Here is a 26321-nt window from a genome sequence, read left to right on the forward strand (position 1 = left end):
TTCAAAAATCTAAATCTAAATTCCCCTCTCTCACACAAGTTGAGTTTTCCAAGTGGCTTTTCACTGACCAGCGTTTCTTTTATCTCACTGTAGATACCATCGCCGCAGCCCTTGAATTGAAACAATTCTGTGCTGACGTTTTTTTAGAAGTTTCTAAAACTTAAGTCTGTGTCTGGCCGGATGTTCTTTTATGAAAATTCAAGGATGCCCTTCCTAACACCTACCACCATTCTCCTGAAATCTGGTCGTTCTTGCCAATATTATCCAAGCATCAACCACTTCTCCAATTCACCGCATCCTGGCTATTGTGTCTCCAAAATAGCATCCTAACCGAGGGTTTAGCAGAGACCCTATACTACTGAACAACCTGGATGTTGTGTCCCCTCAAACTTAAGCCGACGATACAGCAACTGCTTGAAGTTCCCCACACTAAACCCATCTCCGATCTTTTCACTCTTAGTTAAAAAAATCTAAAATTCAAATCAATCCTTAAAAATCCCAATTTACCAGATTTACTTTGAACAAAAAAAGAATCTGTCCCACGTCTACCTATTCAACCCTCCTATCTCACCCGCAGATCATTCCCTAGGCATGTTCCTGGACAAATAACCCGAAACCCACTCATCAAACTTGAAAGAAATTCGTCCAATTAGTGCATCAATTTATTTTCCAGATTCCTAGACAACCGCTTCAAATTCACTTACTGCAGAAAAGAGGACATTATAATTTCTTCTTGCACTCATCAGGATCTGTACACGGACTAGAATTCTACAAAGCGTGCGTACCAACGTAAACAGGTTACATACTCCACAAACCAGACAGAAGAATCTACACGGACAAGAAGAATCTTCTTTCTTCCAAGATCTATCAAATCCCGGATAATAGAGATATCACACAGTAGTCTCTCCCTTCCACCTAATACTCTTGACAAAAACCTTTCTTCTAATTAACTCACAGGAAATCCTGCATTTTTTTTTTTAAAGTTACTAATGTTAATATTAAATATTGTACAATTACATTTGCCAGAATTTTGGCAACAAATCAACTCAAATTGTTCGCCATTATTTTTACTCTTTACTGCCTTCTTCAGTTTCTTGACTGCATTATTATTGTATAAGTTGGATGTGAGTTACAATAATATAACACCCGAATTGTAACTCAACTAACTCGCATCTGAAGAAGACAATTAGTTTCTCGAACTTTGGCAATAAATTTGAGTTGATTTATTACCCGAATCTAGCCACACATAAAGCCCCAATATTTCTGAGTGTTTCGAGTAAAGTTTCTGGAGAAACTAAGACGTACCGCTTCCTACAACAGTATCATTTTATTAATGAGAACATGACACAAGTTTTATCAGAATATTTTTTTTGTAAAATCTCAAGATTTATGAAAATCTTAAGTTGGTGAGAAAAAGACTTTCACCAAACTTTTATTGGAATATAAAACTGGTTTTCTTGAGACAAAAAATGTTTATTATAGTCCACAAAAATGGTAACGTCGGTGATACTTATCTACAAGCTCTGAAATGTTAAATAAAAAAACTAACCTAACCTATATTTTAAGATTTACCTCACTCCATGCCCAGAAAGCGTAATGAGGGAAGTTGATTATTTTTAAAATATTATCTAAACAAACCACCGAGCGCAGCACATTCCTTCATTTCCCGAAATGGCCATGAGTCATGTTGCTGACGTCACTTAAGGAACTCATTTCAAAAATACTTTGTTTTCTTTTATTATGTTTACCCAATTTTCTTTCTGTTTTGTTTAATAAAAAATTAAGTAATTTTTTGGATTCAGAAACTTCTCAGGGCAATACGAAATTAGACTGGATACTACAGCCGCGGTGGGAATCTCAATTCTCTCACTGAACCATCTTTGATTTTTACGCCCTAGCCAACTGCATGTTTGTAATAGTTTGCATGATGTGTTGGGGAATTATTTTTTTTCTTGGCTTTTTTGGGGGGCATTGGCTTTCGCCATCGTCTAGGTGCTTATCACTAGAATATCACTCATTCTCCATTCTTACTTATAAATACATTCGATTCACACATTCATCCCTCTACTATATCCAACTATTTACATTAACTACAGCTAATGGATGGATCATACTCTGTGCTCCTGCCATCCTTATAGCTTAACCGAAATTAAAATCACGTAATCCTTGTGTAATCATTTTCTTGCATTCACTCTATAACTTTTAAATACATTCACACTTCTTTGCTAGTTCTGCTATAGATTTAAGCACATAGATGTTGGTGTAGAATATTATGTCTTCGTAGCGAAATGGTGCATCTAAATACCTGTATATGTCGTCAAACATTCGTTTCCTTTCCACCACATAACGTGGACATATCATTATGTGTTGGTGGATATTATAAGTCACTAACACTTCTTTTTTTTTTCAATTTTTGTTGCAGACAACTTAGCTTAACGACCGACTCCAAGAAATACTCAACACAGGGCAAGGTCTCCGGCTAGTGAATTCAAGTATCATTGCACTACTTCGCTACTTTACTTTTTACTTTCTCTTGCTCTACTAGTAGGTGCAGGTTCTTGACCGTAAGTTTCTAAAAGAAATGTCCGTTTTGAGGTCTCCTAAATCCGAAAAAGTGGATTCTACAAGTTGGGCTGTGAGTATGTTTGTTTGTGAGTGGAACACAAAAACGAGAAATCAAAAACGAAGGAAGTACAATAAGGTTTTGATTAAAATCTGTCAACCAGAATAACCACTCCACCGAGACAATTTTTCCAATGACTTTCTTGAGCACATTGTGCAAATTGCAAAAATGTAGATCTGCAACTGTTATTTGAAACATTCACCCGGTTTTAATTAGAGGTACTACCTAACAGTGGAGACGAATAGATTTCCTCCAAAGTTCTTGTGAATTCATGGTCCTATCAACACCAAGAGAAGAATATTTATGAATGAAATTCTGGGTTTAAAGAAAAACTCCCTTAACCAGAAGTAAGTCTTTATTCCATGGATTATTCCCCTTTTTTAACCCATTCGCTGCCAAGCCTAAATTGTATGAAGTTATTCGCTTTGCCATTTCTATTTTGAGTGTTATTGTTTATCTAAGTTTTATTATTTCAAGATAAATACACATAGTTTGTCATAAATCATAAATAATCATTTACATGTATAAAAATCAAACACGAGTATACTCGTGGTAGGCAATGGGAATGCAACAGGACTCGATATCCTTTTTCTTATTTGCGCACGTTTTAGCAAAAAAACAAATGAATAACACAAATTGTTATGCTATTATACCAAGTAATACCATTATTCCAAATAATAATACTAAACAAATCTTTATAATATAAAGTATAATATAATATAAAGAATATATTGAAAGTATCACGAGTATATTCGTGCTGGCAATGCGTAACACCCTGCCAACCACGAATATACTCGTGGTTGGCAGCGAATGGGTTTTAAAGAATTTTTTTCGAAAATAGCTGCTAGGATTTTGTGTCATCTTCATTCATACATCATAAGAATTCATAATAAGGTTTATTATGAATTCTTCGAGGACAATGAAAAAACGTAAGCACCGTAGACTGAAGATGCTTAATAACGACTTATTCCTTTCCTGTGAGGTTTTTGGTAATTACAAAGTCAAGCAAAAGGCAAAATTGGCAGACAAAATACAGCCACAGTAATAATGGTGACTTCTAATCAATTTAAGAACAATTCATTCTTCGTTTAAGAGTCTCACTGTTAAGTGAGAAGAGTTATCAAGCCTTGCAAGCTTTAAAATATGGAAGAATCAAAATAATTTTGCTTTTCTTTATTCAGGTGGATATTAGATTTTGGCTCCAATTCTTATTAAAACTAAAATATCTGAAAACTCAACTGGGCGAACTTGAAGTCGTAATACTCGGAAAAATTTTCGTTCTATCAGAAAAAAAATAAAATAATAAAAACTAAAAACAGTGACGGATAGTGGCATTTTCAGAGGCAACCTATTGAAGCGAATGAAGCCAAATAAAGTACTTACTATTTTGCGATCATAAGCTGCAAAAGAACTTAAAATAGAACAGAATGAGTTACTGCTGAAAATCTAACTACCACTCGACCGTACCTCCAACCAAATTATAAGTTCATAAAGTCTAATCAGTTTTAGAAATTCAAGAAATAAAACTAAAAAATGTTTATTATTTCACTTTGATAATGAAGTTGGAATGATTTTCATGCAAATTCCTATTTAAAGAAGAAAATTTGAGTAAATCAATCATAACTGCAGTATTGCATCATTTTCTTTACGAAAGAAATAAAAACAGCAGCATTACTGCAGTCTTACAAACAACATTTATCAGTTAAAAGAAGTAAAAAATTTAAATTGAAATGTTTCAATAAAATTAACTCCTCCAGTCTCACAAAACATCTTATTAACCTTGAATGTTTTTTTTACTAAAAAGTAATTACGTTCTTAAAAATTCGTTTCATAGTCAAGGTCTACATCTTAGATAACCAAGTTATCTTCCTCAGAATAGGAAAATAAAGTAGTTTCCAGATTATTAATCTAAAAGGAATTTTCAAAGAATTCGATAAGAGAACTATTTAAAACTAGTTAACGACGTCTTGAGATGAACGTTTTCATTAGAATTCCTAGAGAACTTGTAATCTTAAAAGAACTACTTAAAAATAAACTTCAGTTTTGAATGAAATAAGTATTTCAGAACAAATATAGGAGTACATGTTACAAGACAAGAATTCTTTTGCCGCTAGTTATTGAATTTAGGACTCATTTAAAAAAGTAAAGATGAGGTTTTCAAATAAACAAATGAATAAATTAAAAAAAGAGAATATGTCCTGCGAGAAATTAAAATTACACATTCAGCATGGTTGATTTCTCCAAGACATTTCATCAATCAGCTACTTAGCAAAGGTGAACAATATGCACGTCTCTGCATAACACGATGGAAATTTGGTAAATTAATAGACGTAATATACTCCTGAAAATGCAGGTGTCAATAAAATTGAGAGAGTCTACGTACAAAATGAAAGAACTAATCACTAAGGCTGTGACATGGGTTACAAGCGTTTCGCTAAACACAACCAGCCAGATGTAAGGAGTTCAAATTATACGAGAGGGTGGTCAATATAATAGGTTTGGGAATCCCGCTGGTTTCAAATTAAGCAAGAGAACAAATAAGGAAGTACGAGGGTCGTTTGAAAAGTCCGTGCAAAAATAAAAACTACTTAATTTTTTGGGGTAAACCTTTTTTATTTTTCAACATAGTCTCCTTTTAGGCTTATACACTTCGTCCAACGCTGCTCTAGTTTGTTGATCCCTTCCGAATAATAGGATTTGTCCAAGTCCGAAAAATAGCCATTCGTTTCTGCAATCACCTCCTCGTTTGAATAAAATCTTTTTCCCGCCAGCCATTTCTTCATATTGGGGAACAAATAGTAGTCCGAGGGAGCCAAGTCTGGAGAATAGGGGGGGATGTGAAACGAGTTGGAACCCTATTTCCATTAATTTTGCGACCACAACTGCTGAGGTGTGAGCTGGTGCGTTGTCGTGATGGAAAAGGACTTTTTTGTGGGCCAATCGTGGGCGTTTTTCTTGCAGCTCGGTTTTCAAACGGTCCAATAACGATGAATAATATGCACCTGTAATAGTTTTACCCTTTTCCAGATAGTCGATGAGGATTATTTCTTGCGAATCCCCAAAAGACAGTCGCCATAATCTTTCCGGCCGAAGGAACGGTCTTCGCCTTTTTTGGCGCAGATTCCCCCTTGGTAACCCATTGTTTAGATTGTTCTTTGGTCTCAGGAGTGTAGTGATGTATCCATGTTTCATACACAGTGACGAAACGACGTTTAAAGTCCTGCGGATTCTTCTGGAACAGCTGCAAACCGTCCTTGCAACATTTCACACGATTTCGTTTTTGGTCAAGCGTGAGCAATCGCGGCACCCATCTTGCAGATAGCTTTGTCATGTCCAAATGTTGATGCAAAATATTATGTACCCGTTCATTCGAGATGCCCACAGCACTAGCAATCTCATGCACCTTCACTCTTCTGTCATCCATCACCATATCATGGATTTTATCAATGATTTCTGGAGTAGTAACCTCAACAGGGCGTCCAGAACGTTCAGCGTCACTTGTGCCCATATGGCCACTCCGAAAATTTTGAAACCACTTATAAACTGTTCTAATCGAAGGTGCAGAATCACCATAATGTTTATCAAGCTTCTCTTTAGTCTCCTGAGGCGTTTTGCCTTTCATAAAGTAGTGTTTAATCAACACACGAAATTCTTTTTCGTCCATTTTTTGAAAATCACTCGACTTCCTCGATTCAAACGAATGCCAAACACAACGAAATAGACCGATCTGGCTGAAACTTGGTGTGTGTTCTTCCAAGAGATGCTACTAACTAAACATAACCTCGATACGCGCCAGTAGTGCTATCTCTCTGACTTTGCACGGACTTTTCAAACGACCCTCGTATATAAGAAGTACTCTATTGAAATTAAGAGTAATAAAACTTACGTTACCAACGATATTCTGGACGCCGATATCCAGTTACCACCACCAGTACTTAAGAAAGTATGTTATCAAATGTTCCTGGATCAATTTTTCAAATAAAAATAGAAAATAAACCGATTGTGAATACAAAGTTTGTTAGACCAGCGTTGGAGCGATGTTGAAAGAAAATCTCAAAGTAAGTTAATCAACCGTGCAGTAAATTATTACTTCCGGTACCTTGAGCGCACAGCTGGGTCTGCCGGGCTCTACACTCTCTATTTCCTACGAACAGCGTTTGAAAAAAAAAAAATGGTACAACAACATTTAATTGGTCGAACTTTCGATTAAACATTTTATACGAAACATCGACAGACAATTCTTGCAAAGTATCTTAAAAGTGCACAATCAATACATGCAAATTAGGGAAGGAATTCTGATTATTTTAAAAAAAAACTTGCAAAAGGGGAAGAAATTTGAAGTAAACTTTCAATTTTGAAAAAGTTTTGGCTCAAGTTAGACTTTTTATTTGAACCTTATCTTAGTTTTTATTGATCTTGATCTTTTAGTTGCAAAACTTTTTTTAAAAATTTTATAAAAACTTTTATCTAAAGTAACTTTATTTGTATGCCAAGTACAATACCATCATTGCAATAAAAAGGTGCAATAAATAAGTTGAATAAAGCTATCAGGTAAAAAACAAAGGTACAAGGTTACTCCTGTATCTAGTTCACTTTTACTCTTATACGAGTACTCTATACGCTAAAGATACAAGATAAAACTGTCTTATGCAGAGATCCCGGGTTCGAATTCAACTTCCATCCCTCAGATTTGTCAATAACGTCTTTAACATTTATAATCATGATCAAGGACAAAAATGTATTTGACTTGATTCTTCAATTTTTATAATTAAAAAGTTCGGCGTGGATCTAGAAAAACATTAATTTATTAAGAAATCCTTTTCTTAATGAGTTCAATAAAAACATTGAAATTACATTTTTAAAAAAATGTTAAAGACTTTCGCGAACCCTGCCATTCATTGAATATTGTTTCGTTTTTGTTTCATTAACTAGTAATGGTTATAGAAAACTATAGCACAAAAACTGTAATATTCCAGAAACTGAATATGAGAAAACACGACTCTTATAGTAAAACGTTAATGCTACTTCTAAGATGGCGAATTGAACTACGTCAGACGACGCGTTTTGCAGCAATAAACTATGGGAACCAGGTACAAGTAGCCACGGCGTGAAACAGGTAATATGGGGGCGCCAATGACCTCATGACGCGTCTAAATAAATATAAAAATAACCATCATCAATGATATTAACGCTCCGTTCTCTGGCAATCTTTCAGAAACTTGGATGAGGTTATTTTTTTTTTTCGGAAGTTTGCACTTATTTGTGACTTCCCTCACGTCTAACCTTCTGGTTCTGTGCGTACTCCACAAGGTGGGATTCTCGCACAACTCCAGCCCGCCAGGAGGTCACTTTAAATCTTCTCCTCTTTCTTCTTTCCAGCCATGCAATAAGGACTTCTCCGGCCATCTTTGATCTTGTGCACTTCTCTCCTGGCTTTATTATTATAGACTCCTTCCCTGAGGATATCCTTATGAGCGTCAATATTCAAATATTGTCGTTCGGTGCTCTTTTCTGTTTGTATATTCTGTCACTATATCGCATCCTTCCATCTACACTGCTCTTAGTTTCTCTGGCTTTTGCAAACTCTTTGGTATGTGTTCCCTTCACAAGTTCTTCTTCCATTTTCAAGCATAATAGGCTCCAATTTAAACCGTTTCACGCTTTTATTGTTTCTTGAAGCTCTTACTTCTCTTTTCCACTCACCACTTTCGACTCTATTTTCCCCTTTAAACCAACTTTCTCCAGGTCTTTTAAAACTTTTCTAACCAATGAATTTAGCATTATGACTGAAGTTATACCTGAGCCACTTACTTCTTGGTAATCTGCTATCAAAAGTTAGGTGATCGTACGATTGTCCCGGGTATCCCCTAGCAGGGGGTCGGTCAATCATCTACAATATTTTGAGGAGATATTTTAAAAAGTGTGAGCAACTAAAGGCATATCTTTGCCTGAGACTCTTGGAAATTTGAAAAGGCGCCTGAGATCCATTTCCCTACTTTGATCGAGGCTCTGCACTCTCCCTTTCTCTCAATACGGTCTATACCTAAGACATTTTAATGACTTCCGTAGTTAATTGACAAAGAGACGTCAGCTGTTTCTAAATCCGAAAATACTAGATGGATTTCTCGACCTTTTGCGATCAGTTTCTCAGTAATTTGAGGAATACGGATTATACGATCAATGCCTCCTGATTTCCCTTCAATTTCTCGAATAAGGAAAACTCTATAATAAACAATTTAATTGGCAATTAATTTTAATACAAAATATTAAAATAAAAAAAAATTTAAATGGAAAATAGCTTCAACAAAACATGGCTGTGTAGTAATAACGCACCTGATATGATTACAACTTGAATATCTTTACAGTTGTTACATAGCTACCTTTAATTCAGGAAACAATAGCAGTTAAAAGTTACGGAGGTAGAAAGCAGAACCTTTGAATAAAAAGAAATGCCTCAAGTTTACTGTAGAAGAAAATAATAACTATTATTACGGCATTTGATTTGAATTCCAACCTCTACGATTAAGTTAATAAGGTAAATTTCCCTTTGAACCTTGAAGCCCAAAATTCTTCATTCAGTAGCTACCATTTTAATCAACCTAGGTACGATTTATTAAGATCTCTGCTTCTTTTCAATCTCATTAAATATTCAAATCTTTTAATTCCTCCAATTCATAATTTTGTCCCTCTTTTGATTAAGCAACAAATTTTTAAAATACGGATAATACATCTATTATGTATTGTTCGTTAGAAATGTTGTTTTTGCCTTCCGACTCCTGACCCTAAGTAGAACTCTTGATCAAATAGGTTAAAAGCCAATGCTATAAAAATCTGGACGACTTCTTCTGTTATTCAACAAGGATGGATCAGGATAATGTGAGTTTAACAAAGAGACTGAGATATTTGTCAAAAATTTTGATCTTGCTAATCAGATAATTCTGATATTCTGTAAGTCTGATGAATTAATCAGACAATTAGCAGTAGATATTCCCAGCTACATTTAAAGGACTAAATTTTTTGCCTCAAACTACCAATTAATGCCACTTTTTCTTGAATCCTGTAATAATAGCATTTTTGTATGTTCAATTAATTCCAGCAATAAAGAAAAATAAACCTTTGGCCCGCCTGATGCATTTCTGTTCCTAAATCTCCCACACAGTACAGTACTCATTTTATACTCGTACAATACTTAACTGTATAATAAAATCTTTTATTACACAGAGAACTTAATAACTACAGCAGACTAAGATTTTAATAGTTAAAATGTGAGGCACCACGGTTGCCGAGCGGTTAGAGGCGAGACCTGTAAAGGTAATACGTATTGTGGTACAGGGTTCGATTTCCGTCTTAGGCTTTGGATTTTTTTTAATGGTTAATAAAATAAATTTTATAGTAAAGTACGTTTGCTAGTCGCCTCCGTCCGCGACACCTAATTGGTAGTTTGGACGTAAAGCCGGCCTGAAAAAATAGGCATTACTTTAGTATACTTTAGTCAAAATGTGGTTAGGTTTGTAGTATTGCTTATTTCTTGACACTTGTTAGCAACTTTAAAGTGAGACGAAAACATAGTTGAAGTCGAATTCTCTATACCAACAAACAGATTAATCAATCATCTAACTAATGGATGAAAGTTCAACACCAGTCAGAGATACAATAAGACATGCGCGCTACTACGGATAAAACTTGCGATTTTAGTAGCCAATTGCATAATCAGGAAAACTGTACAATAATTGATACCAATCAATGATTGAATGAAACTAAGTAACTTATTGACAAATAATTTCGACAAACGTAGATGCTTTTTTTTATCATTCTAATTGGTATCGGATAACCATTCATTGTCACACATTGTTCATAAGAACTGTAAAGAGAATTTTATCTCCATACACTGAATATGGTGCTTCTAATTTTGCATCCATCTACAAAGACAGTTTATCAGAATTGTTTAGAGAGATTTGGATGCATGTAAGGTTCCTGAATTTCATCCATCCTTCAAAAATTATACACAAGGTTATGTAGAAAAATTTTAATTCCTCTCACTAAGTCTGAGGCTTCTGATTTTACATACATCTTCAGAATAGTTAATTAGAAATAAGTTGTGAAATTTGATTAATGTGCAACAGACGTGACAAAAGGTGATGTCAAATGGATATTAAATTTCTCTTTATAAGTCTGATGAATCAATGCCTGAAATGGTTGAAAATCTAGAAGAATGAAAGCATGTTATGACAGACGAAGTCATTGACATTGTCCAACCTCCAACAGGGTTTTAGTTCTGTCTGAAGTTGCATTGAACTGGAGGTTTAAGAGGATGACCTACTAAAGGGAGATAACATTGTTCTAAATATGTCCTTATTTATTATCTAAATTATTGCATTACATATTTAACATTCAACTGTCTAATTAGGAACAATAAAACGTTTGAGTATGACTATCTATACCGTGCAGTTGCATTTTTTTTCTTAGTGAACTTTAAACTTCATATTTACTGGACAAAGTTGACTGAAAAGAAGATACTGTCCAGGGACCGAGTGGCAAGAAAAAAGGCTCCGAAATGGCTTCAGGAGTTGACAAGCTGATAAGTAAAAAAGCGGGATAATCATTTACATTTTATTCAAAAGCAAGCAGAAATCGGAGAATTTTTTTTTTTTTAATTTAAAAAATTAGAATTTCCTCTTTTAAGGAATATTGCGATCAGATTATAAATTTAGTTTTCACTATAAAGTGAATAAATACACTTTGAAGACAAAAAAACTAACTTCTGAAACTTCTTTATAACCAACGAAGTTAAGGAACAATCTATCTAAAGTAGTGCTGCACGAGACCGAGACGAGGCGAGATTTTATGCAGTCTCGATCTCGGTCTCGGTCGCTCAAGTCTCGGTCTCGGTCTCGTCGAGATATCTCGGTCTCGGTTTTTTGAATTTTTGTTTAAGTATTAAAAGCGGTTTGCTATTAATAATCTTTTCAAAAAATGTTATTATTTTCTAATAATTATTTTAATTTATATATTGGTAATGAAAATGTGTGTAAAAGAAGACAACTACTTACACTTCAATGCATCATATATTACTATTACTGTTATATATCTTTATATAATTTCAAAAAGATGTTAAAAACGCGCCAAATGAAAGACCCAAATAACATATCTGCCTGCTATAACAAGTCGATTCGTGTAATAAAAAATACACCTCCCAACAAACTTCCCGCTCCATTAGTTATGGCTGTTGGTGAAGATAAAGAATCTGATGATTCACCTTTTGACGACGACGACGACTGCATCAATATTTTTGCACCATTTGCTCAAAAATCAGCAAATATCAACGAAGCATGGAAGACAGAAATAATTAATTACACCAAATTAGACCAAGCACCAGTAGACGTTGACATTTTAGAATAGTGGAAAACACTTGAGAATTCCTTCAAAAATTTGTCTAGAATGGCGAAAGATATTTTTAGTATCTGTGCAACTTCAGTGCCATCGGAAAGATTATTTTCGCAAGCTGCGATGATAATGACCAATAGAAGATCTTCTCTAACTTCTGACTCAGTAAAAGCTCTTTTATGTATCAATGCTTGGGCAAAGTGTATCTTAAAAACGAAAATTTGTGGCAATATTTTTTAGGTGCATAGATAGTCTTTTTTTTTCAAATTCACTAATTCCAAAATTCTAAAATATAATTCAAATAATATCAAAGTTCAAAGTATTAGATTATTAATAGCGAAATTTATGAAATTGAATGAATGAATGATATGAATAGTGAAATTTAGCGAATTTATGTAAAAATTATATAATTCGAAGGGGGCCGCCACGGTAGCCGAGCGGTGCGAGACCTGCGAAGCTAATGTGTATTGTGGTACTGGGTTCGATTCCCGGTCTTAGGCTTTGGATTTTATTTAATGGTTAATATGAGAAAATTACAGTAAAGTATGTTTGCTAGTCGCCTCCGTCCGCGACACTTAATTGGTAGTTGGACGTAAAGCCCCGCCTGAAAAAATAGGCGATTACTTTACTTTGCTTACTTTACTTATGTAATTCGAAGTCAAATAGATGTAGTAATATTGAACATATACAATAAAATCGTATCTTTTAATAATTAATTCAATACCCGTAATGATTATTTATTAATAAAGAACACAATTTTATAATTTTGTAGCTAAAAATTAATATTTGAAAAACCGAGACGAGACCGAGATTTCTCGACGAGATGTATATCATGTCTCGATCTCGGTTGCACAAGTCTCGTTTCTCGTGCAGCACTAATCTAAAGAAAACTAACTGCAATACCTCTGTGCTTGCTTGAAGGATAGAATCTTGCCCTCAAAGCTCTAAGACAGAACTTGGTATTAGAGCAAGAAAACAATTAATTTCAATTTAATATTTCCTTTCTGCAAATAATTAAACCGTCAAAACAACTAGTAAAAATAAAAACACTTTTATCAATAACCTTCAACAAAAATAATTAAACTTAATTATTTTTTATAAGGTATTTCTATTTTATTTAATAATTAAACGAATTTTTTGTTAGGAAATCCAAAAATAAAACTCCACGTTAATTACACAGTAGTGCTCTAGTTTTATAATTCTGTAAATTACCAACTTAATAAATTTATTATATTTTTAATTCTAGTATATAGGAGAAAGAGAGAGCAAATACTCTTATTTCATTGTTATTTTACTCTAATTAAAATATTTGATAAATCTGAATTCTGGCCTCCAAAAATACATGAAATGCTTCTCTTCTTCTCTAAGAAATTCCTCAGATTTTTTATTGTAAGAGATCTTTAATATAATCATTTTATTATACGATTAGATTAATTTATATTTCTGCGACAGAACTGACTGCTAAACTAGTAAAAAATTTAATGTGAGAGAGATTCAAGTTTCTTTATCAAAATTTGCCGAAGAGTTACATTAAATGAGTACAAAAGGTGTTATTTCTAGCGGGCTTTACGTAGATACAAAATTTATCACTTTAATGTAGACAAGCGAATACAATTTAATATATTTACGCACTGACGTAATAATAATGAAAATTCAAGGCCAAGAGCAGAAATCGAACTCTGGACCTCAATATTTTAAAACCCCATTGTTTATTTTCAGGATTTTTACTTTGAATTTTTCTTGAAAACGTACCAAAAACAAACATGCTGCATAAAAATAAATTTTTAGCAGAAAACTGAAATATGAAACACAGTTTTTTTTCCAGTTAAAGTTTCTGTAAGAAGGCGGTACAAGGAATCGAAGAGTTAGGCATGTAATTAAGAACTTCTTTAAGTAAAGAAACCTGCAAGGATTTTTTTTGTTGAAGTACAAGCAAGCAACACAATTGTAAATATTACATAGATATCTCATTAGACAACTAAATAAACAGGAGACGTCGGGACACTTGGGAAATAGAAGAAATACTCTGAACATTCACATGCCTGAATTAAATTACTACATTCTGCCGTGGTGCGAACATATGACACTCATTTTTGGTGACAGACAACCTAGGAGACCAATAGTTTCTATAACTTTAAAAAATACAACGATTTGTGGAGAACTATGAAAAAAATTAGTGTATTAATTAAAAATAAGGATCAGGCAAACATTTCTAATGTACTATACTTCAAACCTATACTTTTCATAGTTAAATTCTACACTTTTTTTGTTTACAAATCCATACATTCAGAAGATATTGAGAGTTGAAATTTTTTTGGGGCATGACTCGCTCTAAAATTTCGCCGCCTACAGCTCCCTCTATAAACAGTGTATTAGTATGAAATTTTGTTCTCTTAAACACTACACTTTTCTCAGTTATAAGCTATAGGTTTTTTGTTAACAGATCCATAAATTCAGATGATATTGAGAGTTGAAATTTGTTAGGTCATAACTTGATGTAAAATTATTTTATGAGTGTAGTGTAACTCGTAATGTAAACCTATGTCACACGTGTCAGACATGACACATTTTGGGTGACACGCATTGACTGAGACAAAAAATTAGAGTATAATTTTAAATAATATAGCGATTTGTGGAGTATTTTGAATAGATTACGGTATTTACTGAGAATAAGGGATCTGGCAAACTTTCCTCAGATCAATGATCATAAAGATTTAATAATCTTCTTTCCTACTACCGTTGCAAACACCAACAAATTATGAATATTTCTATATGTGAACGGCATCAGAATTAAATTAGGTTTTTTCAACATGGTGAAGGGCACCAAAGCTACCCGAAATGTAGAGATAGAATAATGAAATTATTGTATTATATACGTATAAAATTCTCTGGTTATTGCCAATCAAAACCTACTCATGTCAACTTCATTTAACTTTTTGAATTGCAAAGAAATATAGAGATGGTCAAAGTAAGTTAAGGTTGGTCCAAGGCCATACTGTCAAGGAGCAAAACGATTTCCTAGCCAAGGTTCATCATTTCTTTAATTATATTTTCTACGGCTAGTTGCAATGCAGTACAACTGCTGCAACTCCTATTTTTACCACATGATGAGCAATTTCTTCAATATTTATATAACTTAAATTACGTTTTTATAGCATAATTTTTAAGCGAGGCAAACATATTGTCATAATAAAGGTTACGACAAATATTTATGCTTTAGACTGCTTCGATTGTTGGACAGAGAGATCTTGTTTAGCAAAGAGGAGAAAAAGGGACATCCGCATTCCAGACAAACAGCAGTGTGTTTCCTGATTTTGCATCCATGATTTTACTCGAAGATCTTCCTTTGCTTTTCACGAAGATATCCTCATAATCGAAACCTACTGGAAACAAAATTACAACATCTTGTAGGATAAAAAAAAAAAACTTATTGCCTTTCCCTATTTCTCAAGTTACTGAAAACTAGGAAATTTTAATAGATACAGGACAGATCCTGTGTTACACAGAGCAAGGCTAACTTATGTTATATCTGCGCAAACAAAATTAAATGAACTTTCTAAAGTTTTTTGTAAATAAAATTGTAAAAAAACTGGACACATTTCTTGGAAAGAAGCACTTTCGAACAGGAAATTCTCGCTAAAACATAACTGACCGGACATGTGGGCCATAACTAAATGAAAATATCAAATTCGAACTGATACGAGTTATAGTGACGGCAAACCCAATCCGAGAAAGAGATTTCTAAAGATCCAATTTCCTTTTTTTAAAAAATGCATTTCCAGGTAAAAACACTTTGAAAATCTGCACGAATTTAGTAAATCCAGAATTGTACAAAAAAATTCAATTTAATCAGACTATTTTAAAAGTCCAACATACGAATAAGTACTTAGCTGCTGCATCTTTTCGCAATTACCTAAGACTCTATTATATATTAGTATAGCAAGGATACAATTGAAAAATAATATAACAAACTCCTAATGATTTTTAAAGATTACAGATAGATATAAACAAAAATCTTGGAGAGACAAAAAGCGTTCTGTACACACCACCATTCATGAAAACTTGTTACTATGCCAAGATCTCGCATTCTGAGAGGTGATTTCATTTTTTTTTTTTTAAAGACAATGGGATCTATAATGCCAGAATTGAAAATTTGTCTGTTATGATTGATTATGCAAGGCCTATATTTATTTTCTCAGAAAAATAATTTGAGGGGTTTGAGAGGAAGAATTAAGGCTTACCTCCAAACTTTAATTGATCATAAACCTCATTTATTTTACATTTTAAACATTTTAAAAATACTAAATTACAAATGTACATCGCTAAGAGGCCCCAAGTTTTAAATCACTCAGTTATCCCGTGGGGGCTCCAAGAGGATTAGAGCTAGTCGAGAGAGTAGTGTGGAATTTTTGGTATTTAGTCTTAGCGAGTTGGTCTACGAAGGGAATGTTGGGTCGTTGTGAAGAGTGAGGTTAGTCACCGTAGAAAGGAGCATCAGCTATCTGTCGGAGGAGTTTTGACTGAAATGTTTGTACTGCCCGTATGTTTGTAGGTTTGGCTGAACCCCCCAGCTCTAGTCCGTAAGTCCACATAGGTTTGAGAATAGTATTGTATATTAAGCGTTTGAGTTCTATGGACTATTTGGAGCGTCGTTCAAGTAATCTGTAAAGAAGTTTCATACGTTTTGTCATTGCTTATCTTTTAAGTCTAGTGTGTGGGTTCCACGTGAGTCGTTTGTCTATGTAGAGCCCAAGGTAGCGCACCAGATCTGTACAAGGAAGAGGACAGGTGGACAGGAGCCCCGCCGGAGAGTAAACGTGGCATGCTGGCATTTCTGTGGGTTCATTTTAACCTAAATTATTACTCTCCTCTCTCCTCCTCGTATTCTCCTCCACACATTCTCCTCTCTCCTCCTCGTATTCTCCTCCACACATTCTCCTCTCTCCTCCTCGTATTCCTCTCCTCACACTCACCTCCTCACATTCTCCTCTCTCCTATAGAGAGTGCTACCGCTGGGTAGCTTCTCTCCTCCTGCTCTCCTCCCACACCAGTTCATCACTCTCTCCATATTTACTGATTGTATACTGTATACAGGTTGTAAAATAACAAAATAAATTAAAAAAAAAAAAAAAGAAACACTAAGAAATTCCAGTCTAACTCCATTATTAACAAAAACCTTGTTAAGAGGGCATCTGCTTGAAGTGAATTTTGATGTTTGATTGATGTTAGAAGTTGGATGAAAACTTGGAACAAGATCTAAGAAGGGAACAAATTCAGCTGATTGAATAACCCTGAAACTAGTTAGTCCAGAAATCAGGAAGTATTGTTAAGCTGACGGCTGCAATTTGTGACTTTTATTTTTTTTATCTCACTCAGGAATAAAAATTAATTTTTGATTTTTATGTAAATATTTTTTTCTTATACGAATAAGTTAATAATAAGTAATTTATTTTTGGACTTTATTTAAATCCATCTGGCCGATTTGTAAAAATATTATTAATTTATTTAACAATATCAGTACTCCGACAAATCAATTAGCAAATATGAAGAAAAATATTGAAACTATTTGAATTAGAGTTAGGAGAAAATGGACGGCTATTGTCGTAAAATGTACCTGAAAATAGGAGTCTAAGAAATGAATATTTTTAGAAGCGACAAATTGCATTACAACAGTCGAAAAATTTGCACTATTTAACATTAACAGCATAAAGGACAAGTAAAATTAGAATGATTTATGAGTCTGATCTGTCACTAAAGGAATATTTATAACTTATTAACTATGGGAAAGAATAAGTTTAACTAGGAAATTCTTTGGGATTGTCCATTTAGTTCTTGCGCGAAAGAATGGAGTGGGTGAGCTAAGCGGGGAGCCGTTCAGAGGGCCAAATATTAGAAGAAAAATTGGGGAAAAGTGGTATTTCGTTTTTTTCTTGAAAATTTGGTTAGGTCCTCATTGCTGGATATCTTTCATTTTAACCATCGTAATACGCATATTTCCTGTTTCCTGAACTAGTTTCGAACTCTCGTCCACCTTTAGAGGTAGATTAATCAGTTTAGGGAAGAGATATCGAATTCAGTTACGTTTCAATCTGGGCGTATGGAATAGAGCTGTGGGGTTCAACCAAACGCAAAAATCTCAAAAGGATTCAGTCCTTTCAATCTAAAATACATCGAACTATTTGTACACGCTTCATTTTACGTCTCCAACCTGAGTATAACATACATACTGACCTTAACAATCCTTTTGTCACACAAGTTGCTAAAACAAGATATAGAAAACTCCACTTCAGCCTGCAATCTCATATAAATCCTCTAGCTCAAAATCTTTATTCTAGAACTCTTCCTGATGACCCGACAAGACGTCTTAAAAGACAGTGGCCTCGTGATCTCCTCTCCAGTGAAGAGAGTGGCTAACAGACAAGTTTTGGAGTGTTACTACTAAGTAACTTCTCCACTCGTTTGCTTCATTTGTTACTGTTATCATTGTTACTTATAGCGCCAACGTGCTGATTGTAGCACAAATAAACGCAAAAAAAAGTTACGTTACCGTATCGCACTAACTTGGAATGAAAGAAATATGCATACTACGACGACTAAAATCGAAGATATTAATTTTTCTTCTTTGAAAACGTGAAGTTTAAAAGGCACCTTGAGAAGAAGTTCATTATTTCGTTTATTTAAAAATCACAACTCTTATTTGAGTTGACTTTTAGTACTTAAAGTCAACTGTTAAAATAGTTAGTCAACCGTAGAATACTTCAAATCAAAAAGAGCTTAGAAGCGCCTTTTTCAAATGGTGGAATTTCCTAAAAATTGTGAAAATATTTGCTTCGAAAAAGTTCAGATTATTTCCGCAAGGAAGACAAATGTAGCTAATTTAAAGCTTACAACCTAATTAGTGAAGAATTTTATTTAAGAACACGAGTGAGGGCAGTGAATGTAGTTTTCTCTGAGTTAAAATAATGAAGAGCTCTCTAAATTCCTTGCTTTATTCTGGTCCGATACATCACATTTTCCTGGGCAAGCCCATATAAGAGATCCATAACTTCTTCCGTTCCCAGGTATTACTTTTTTATCTCTGTATTTCAAGATTCCAGGTTTCGGAACGATTGGATCTATTCATTTTCAAATGGTGACCTTAGTCTCTCCCAATATAAATTTACTTTGACGAGTCAGTCATCAACAAAGCTGCATAACTTCTCACTTCCGGCAGTTATTTGGCTCCTTAATATCCTGGCTGATTTTGTTTTTGCACGTGTGTAAAATACCCAGACATTTGAATTCTTTCTTAGCCTTAAAGTGATGTTCAAGTACTGGGTAGGTCGCCAAATCTCTTTAATCTGCTGGTGACGGTCACCATATATTTTGTAATGACCTTATATTATTTTTAGACCATATTTTTTGTGGCATCTCCCTTTAAACCGCATAAAGCATCTTTTAGCGCTGCTGCCGATCTTCTTGCAAACAATTGCTTCATAATCAACATCAGCCGAATTTTGCTATGGATGGCTGTACAGTAACTCCAGCAATTCTCGCAGTACAGTCAGCGCTTCCAGTATTGAATTAAATAAAACTGGATATAACGAACGGCTCTGCGTAAGCCATACATTTACAGGTAATTCTAGTGACATTTGCATTAGTATTGGTTAAAGTCAGTTTGGACGGTTCCTTATACAACTAATGACCATCATGCCATCCATAAACCACCTTAAAATCAACATAAATTTGATGGTCAATATGTTTTCATCAAACAAATGAATGAATCAATCAAACATTCTCATTGAAATCTCATCACATCAGTCGTGGAACTAGCGAATACCACACTCAGTCACTCAGGATGTCTCTAGTTCTATCGCAGATTCTCTTAGTAATTAAATAATATTGCAGGCAAGTGGGAATGCAATGAAGTCAACGGCCCTACAAGAATCTCTTTACACTAGTTTATAAAGTTACTGACAGCAATTAAAATATTTTGAATTTTAAAAATATAAACGATATTAACGTTACTTGCAAGCACTGCAGAAATGCGCATAAATTGCACCTTGCAGTAAAACTAATTAATAATCAAGGAAAAGTTGTTATAATTACGAAAATTTCCCACAGAATAAATTAAGATTCAGTAGAATAAAGTAAATATATGCAAGGGGGTAATCTATTACGATTGATGTAGATTAAAATATTTAATTAGCTTAAATTAATCTGGCAGAATTCCGGATAATCCTTTATTTTCTCTTTTTACAAATAAAGTTTCAACTATTATAATTTTTATTATTCTATTCTTTACTCCAGTTAGAAATAAATACATAACGCTAGTCATATATACACAGGGTGTCCCAAGCTGTATGGATAACGACTTTTTCTCGGAAACTAAGATAGCTAGAAAAAAAACTAAAAAATACGTGTTCCCTTAGTTTTTTGTTAGAAATCCAAATTTAATTTGTAAATTTTTTTCGGGGCTTCCAGAAGCGAGATACAGGCACCAACTTCATTTTTTCATGGAGTGGTGTGATTTTTATTTTAGAAATAGAGTCAATATAACACCATCAGGCATATAAAGAGATATCTCGATAGGAAATTTGATGGACGTGTTATATCGACACAGGGGGCGATTCAGTGGCCACCTATCTCACCGGATTTGACTCCTATGGACTATTTCCTTTGGGGATACCCGAAAAACAAGGTGATTATTCATAACTTTTTTCTTTCTTTCCTTATTTCTGCTTACCTAAAAGCATTTCTAAATCTAGGTGTATCAGAATCAAGCCGGGATTGCATCTGTAGATGAACTAAAGCAAAGAATAATAGATGCCTGTAATCGGTTAATAGAGGAATCTATTTCTAAAATAAAAACCACGCCTCCCCATTTGAAAAAATGAAGTTGGTGCCTGTATCTTGCTTCTGGAAGCACCGAAAAAAATTTACAAATTAAATTTGGATTTCTAACAAAAAACTAAGGGGACACGTATTTTTTAGTTTTTTTTCATATAGCTTGGGACACTTGTATATTGTGCTTTTATTTACATCAGGCTAGTGATGTAATTAAATCTAACCTTATACAAAAGTAAATTGATGAATAAAACAAAAAATTATATTTTGAGATTCATCAAAATTATCATTTTTGAGATCTCAAATTATGAATAAGTAACGTTTACAAATGTGGGTGTTTAGTTTCAGTAGAATAAAGTAAATTTAGTGGGTAATCAATACAGCCACGAAAAATAGCAAAAATAAGAAAGTAGAAATTGGATATTTTGCTTAGACACCACCGGAGGATGTCACACTAAGATTTTGGTCAAAAATCAACCAGAACTATAATTTTCTGAAATTTGCTTCAGTTTCATTTAGAATCATTCACTCTGATCTAAAAGTACTTTTCATTCCTAATCCTCCCCCATTGACCAGCTTTTTCATCTTTAGAGTGATTTATGTGGCATTGAAAGTCAATGATTGGTTCATTGGAGAGTCAACAGTGGGCGGTAACTCCACACATGTTATTGTATCAATTATTACATTTACTTTCTACAGGAGCAATCACAACTGCAGTCGTAAATCTCAATAGTTATTTTTAAAAAACTTACCTCCGGCTCTCTACACAAATTTAAAAAAAAAGACAAAAATTCATTCAATGAATTTGGTCAACAAATTTTAGTGAAAGTAAAGAGAAATGGAAGGAAGTAGAAACAATGGAGGGAATATTAAATGAAGGGGTGTAACGCCTCTGTTTCCGTTAAACAATGCAATTCTATAACTGCAATAATGGGCAAGAAATTATGTCTTAAAATTTGTGAAACTCTTCAATAAACGTAAAACTAGAAGGATTGAAATACACAGAATTTGGTTGAAGCAGGTGGGAAAAAGTTGCAGAACCCTGCGATAAAGGGACATTTTTTTTAAAAAAAGTTATTTCTCACCCTTTCATTTCAGGATCAACATGCATTTACCTAAAACTCACTTAATGAACACCTCATCTCACGGCAACTTACCTGCTGAGACAAGGAAAAACCGACAGAAGAAGTAAATTGTCGTTTAAGGGGGGAAAAAATCGTAAATGGTTACACAGAAAAAAACGCCACAAGCTGACGGAACAAAGCGGAGAGACTGATAGAGATACTCCACAGCAATGGAGGGAACGCTGTTGTAATCTTGAAGAAATACCGTCAAGATTTCATGAATAGACACGATTATTTCCGGGAAAATTACTTTTTTTATATATTTTAAACAGCTTTTCACGTTTCCTTAAATGTTCATCTTTCTAGATAAAGGAAATGTAAGCCCTTTTGTAATAAAAGGCCTAAACAATTAACAATTTATAGCAATCAGATAAATGAGCTGTTATTTTTGAAAGTGGTATGTGTAAGTCCAATTTTTAAAAAAAAGAGTTAATGGTAATTTCAGTAAGATATAGACATATTCTTTCCATATTTATAATCATACATTCAATGGAGTACGATTTTTTTTATAAAGTCAACAAAAGAATTTTGACTATAAAATGTTATCACAAAAATATTTTTTTTGAAAGTGGAATAAGCCCATTTCTAATAACAAAACAACTTTCTTATAGCAATTATTTTTGATTATTGATACTTCAGTTATTTTTTTATTTATATTTTTAAATTAATTCAAATGCAAAACCTTAAATATCTCGATACATGCAAAATGGACTTATACCACTTTCAAAAATAACAGCTCAAATATAGTTTTCATAAGAAAAAAGTAATATAAATAATAAGGAAAATAAATAAATATATAAGTGAAAGTACATTAAGTTAATTAAAAAATTAATTATTATTTATAAAGCTAAATTTACATACTAAAGATATAACTAACAGTTATCTAAATCGACTTGCTATTATCAAGACTTGAATTATATATTATTTAACACGTGGCATTCAACCGTATTTAACTGAACCGTTATAGGGAAAACAAGCACATTCTTGTCTGGAATGCCTCTAATCCATTTGACAAAGAAGTACTCGATCTATTCCTAATATGTTATCATTGACGAATGTAAAGTGAATACACTAATAACAAACATTCCTAGATTTTTTTTTCATTTTTTAACTTATTTCTATCTAAACTCCCATTAGCAAAGAGCTCACTACTCGAAACTTTATTTAAAACTGAAATAAAATCTTTTTATCATGAGCTTATTTACAGCGCACCTTGGCGAAATACACAAGATAACTGAAAACGGAAGTTTCTCAAAAGAGTTCACAATTATTATTCTGATTTCACCAATGGGTAGATCGGTCCTTCATGAAGTATTAAACCGAAAATTAGCAACCAGAAATGCGTAATTGTAAACGGCACAACCAATTCAAAACAAAATGGTAGATTTTTTTAAAACTCAGTGTACTAGCTACAATTGTAGGTCTATCAATTTTTTTTTTTTTTTCAAGGAGGAATAGAGTCGTATATTTTGGAAGATATGATGCTTATCTAGGAATTTAATATTTTTTGAAATTTAATTAAAATTTCTAGTAATCTTTATTTTTAAATTTTTAGATAAATAAACTACGAAATAAGGCCAAATTTACTTTATCTAGCGATAAAACCAAATCTAATTTTATTTACAAGGAAAAAATATTTACTTTTTAATTTCATTATAATCCAAAGAGAAAAAAAATACGTGTTTGGTCGGGTGTTCAAATCTGATAGGAAATCCATGCACTGTGGTCAAAAATAGATTTACACTAAAGCGAATTTTTAAAGAATTAAGCTTATCTAATAAGTTTTAATTTGAAGAAATAGTTACTTCAGTTATGGACACAGTTAGAGAAAAGCTGTTCAAATATTTCATTTATACATTTTGTAACCGCCATCAAAATTTTATTTATACACTTCATGCTGGCCATTATTAGTTTTCCTACATAATTTTAAATTTGTGGGTGTGAAAATATTTTTGTTTTATTTTTCATCCTTTTAGAGACCCAATTCATATAAAACAGTCTTCACAGTTACTCCTTAATCTAACTAATGAGAAAAATATTTCCCTATATCATCTAAAATTAAAAAATCTAAGGTTTGTTCAGTTTTCTATGGCCAATCTACTTCCTAGATTGAAAATATTTTGGACAATATAAGCTTTCTTACACCTGAAACTTAATTCGCTCAATACTGAAGATGAAGAGAGAATCATTGCATAACCAGTAGACTAATTAAGACGTCAAATTTTCGATTAAATAAAATCCATTTTTCACTAGCTATAAATTACAATTAAATAATCATCAATTTTTAAAGTTATGTTGTGAGAATGACCGGTTGTGAGTTAATGAAATTTTACTGCAATTAGGAGCATTCAACTTACAATTTAATTTGAACACAGAGCCGTATGTAGTTTTAAGATATAAACTCTTATCCCAAATATTAGAAAGAATTCAACTAACTTATGGCTAGTTTCTTCGAAATGCACCTTTACAAAAAAAAGCTAACTATTTCAGTTTGTAGTAAAGTGGAGTAACAATACATAAGAAAAATTCATTAAATAATCCAGTAAATTAATCTCAAAGAAATCCTTAGAGAAGTTACAATAACTTCAGAGTTAAGGAATTTTATAAGATAAATCCAGATGCCCATCACAACCATCTTTTTAGACAGTAAGTGGTAAAACAGGATACATTCCCGATTGATTTTCATTTAAAAAAAATCAACTTAACTGCCATTTCTATGCTTCCTGAATATATATTTGTGTTTATGTATGCATACTCATGTACAGACACATTTATGATCAAATTTAATGGATAATAAGAGAAAATAAAGCTACAAAAAAGTTTAAGAAAATAGTTTCGCGACAAACTCCGTCTGAGGATCTGGAAAATAAACGAAGAAAATGCATAAAATTCGAGAATGATGTATTTGTACTTCCTTAAATATGAGAAGCCTTACTACTTGAAGATTAGTGAACTTTGACCATCTAACTTGTAATTTTATTTCAACAGGGAATACTTTTGGTAATATTAAAGTAGTTTTGATCTTTCTTTAATATCAGAAATTTCGTGTATTTCAAGAAAAATTTATTGGATAAAAATGACTACTAAACTAAGTAAGAGGTAATAAATTTGCGCAAAAATGATAAATACAAGAAATACATATTTGCGTAGTACTTACGATTAAAATGATGAGTAATGTGTGATTATAACCAAAACGCAGAACTGGGGACAATAAACTAACTTATATACACATAAATGATAACGAACAAGTGAAGAGCCAAAAAAAAATTATTACAAACAAGAGCAGAGAACCGAAATCAACCACTGACTAAAAGGAGAATGAATAGTGTTACTGCAGTATAGTACAACGAGCAACAGTGGCGCACACTCGAGGTCCGGACGAGAACTGGCTGGCTTTGGCCACCGCGCAGCAGGCACTTGGACTGTGGAATGTTTTGCTTACATACTATAAATATCTACGGAGGGAGTCGGTCGGTTTGTCCAAGCAAGCATACACGGTCCATCTCTACCGCACTGTCCTCTACACTTTATTTTCTATCTCTAAACTTACTCTTCACTTTATTAAACGCATCTCGTAATTCCATCATTCCACGCTGGTAATAAAATCAGTAAATTTCTAATTTCGTTTACCCAAATAAATTATAATCTACATCGAGTATGTTTTATATATTTATATAATACGAGGTGTGTTCAAAAAGTAACGGGAATTTTCGTTTTTTGAAAAAAATATTTATTTATTCATCTACATTAATATTGTCGCCTTCAAAGTAGTCCCCTTCGCATACAATACACTTGTGCCAGCGCTTTTTCCAATCCTCGAAACACTTCTGAAACTCGATCTTTGTGATAGCTTTCAGCACTTTCAGCGATTCGCTTTTAATGTCATCTACGCTTGTAAAACGACGGCCTTTTAATGTTCTCTTTATGTTTGGAAATAGAAAAAAGTCACATGGAGCCATGTCTGGCGAATATGGAGGCTGGGGCATCGTTAAAGTTTTGTTTTTGGCCAAAAATTCACGAACAAGCAATGAAGTGTGAGCAGGTGCATTATCGTGGTGCAAAATCCATGAATTGTTTTGCCACAAATCCGGGCGTTTTTTTCGGATTGCTTCACGCAAACGGCGTTGAACTTGTAGGTAGTACTCCTTATTGATTGTTTGACCTTGTGGCAAGAATTCATGATGCACTATGCCATTAAAATCGAAGAACACAGTGAGCATAACCTTCACATTCGACCGCACTTGTCGAGCCTTTTTCGGTCTTGGCGATCCAGAATGCCTCCACTGGGACGATTGAGCCTTAGTTTCGACATCATATCCGTAAACCCATGTTTCGTCACCTGTTATAACACGTTTCAGTAGATC

At 33.5% G+C, this 26321-nt stretch overlaps 1 protein-coding gene across 40 annotated transcripts in view; it reads right to left on the reverse strand.

Annotated features, from left to right (window-relative positions):
- LOC141450533 (uncharacterized) overlaps positions 1-26321 on the reverse strand; it is a 248211-nt gene that overhangs the window by 51741 nt on the left and 170149 nt on the right. For 7 of the 40 annotated variants that reach the window (XM_074121113.1, XM_074121120.1, XM_074121111.1 and 4 more), the window contains exon 1: positions 25115-25343. The exons of 32 other annotated variants lie outside the window; for them this stretch is intronic. The gene's annotated coding sequence lies outside the window, so the exon portion shown is untranslated. Of the gene's footprint in view, positions 1-25114; positions 25344-26321 lie in introns of those variants that run through there. One more of the 40 variants, XM_074121117.1, reaches the window with a different exon arrangement.

This window comes from Rhodnius prolixus, unplaced genomic scaffold (assembly GCF_049639745.1).
Source record: "Rhodnius prolixus isolate KJV_2025 unplaced genomic scaffold, Rpr scaffold_2, whole genome shotgun sequence".
NCBI classification, from domain to species: domain Eukaryota; kingdom Metazoa; phylum Arthropoda; class Insecta; order Hemiptera; family Reduviidae; genus Rhodnius; species Rhodnius prolixus.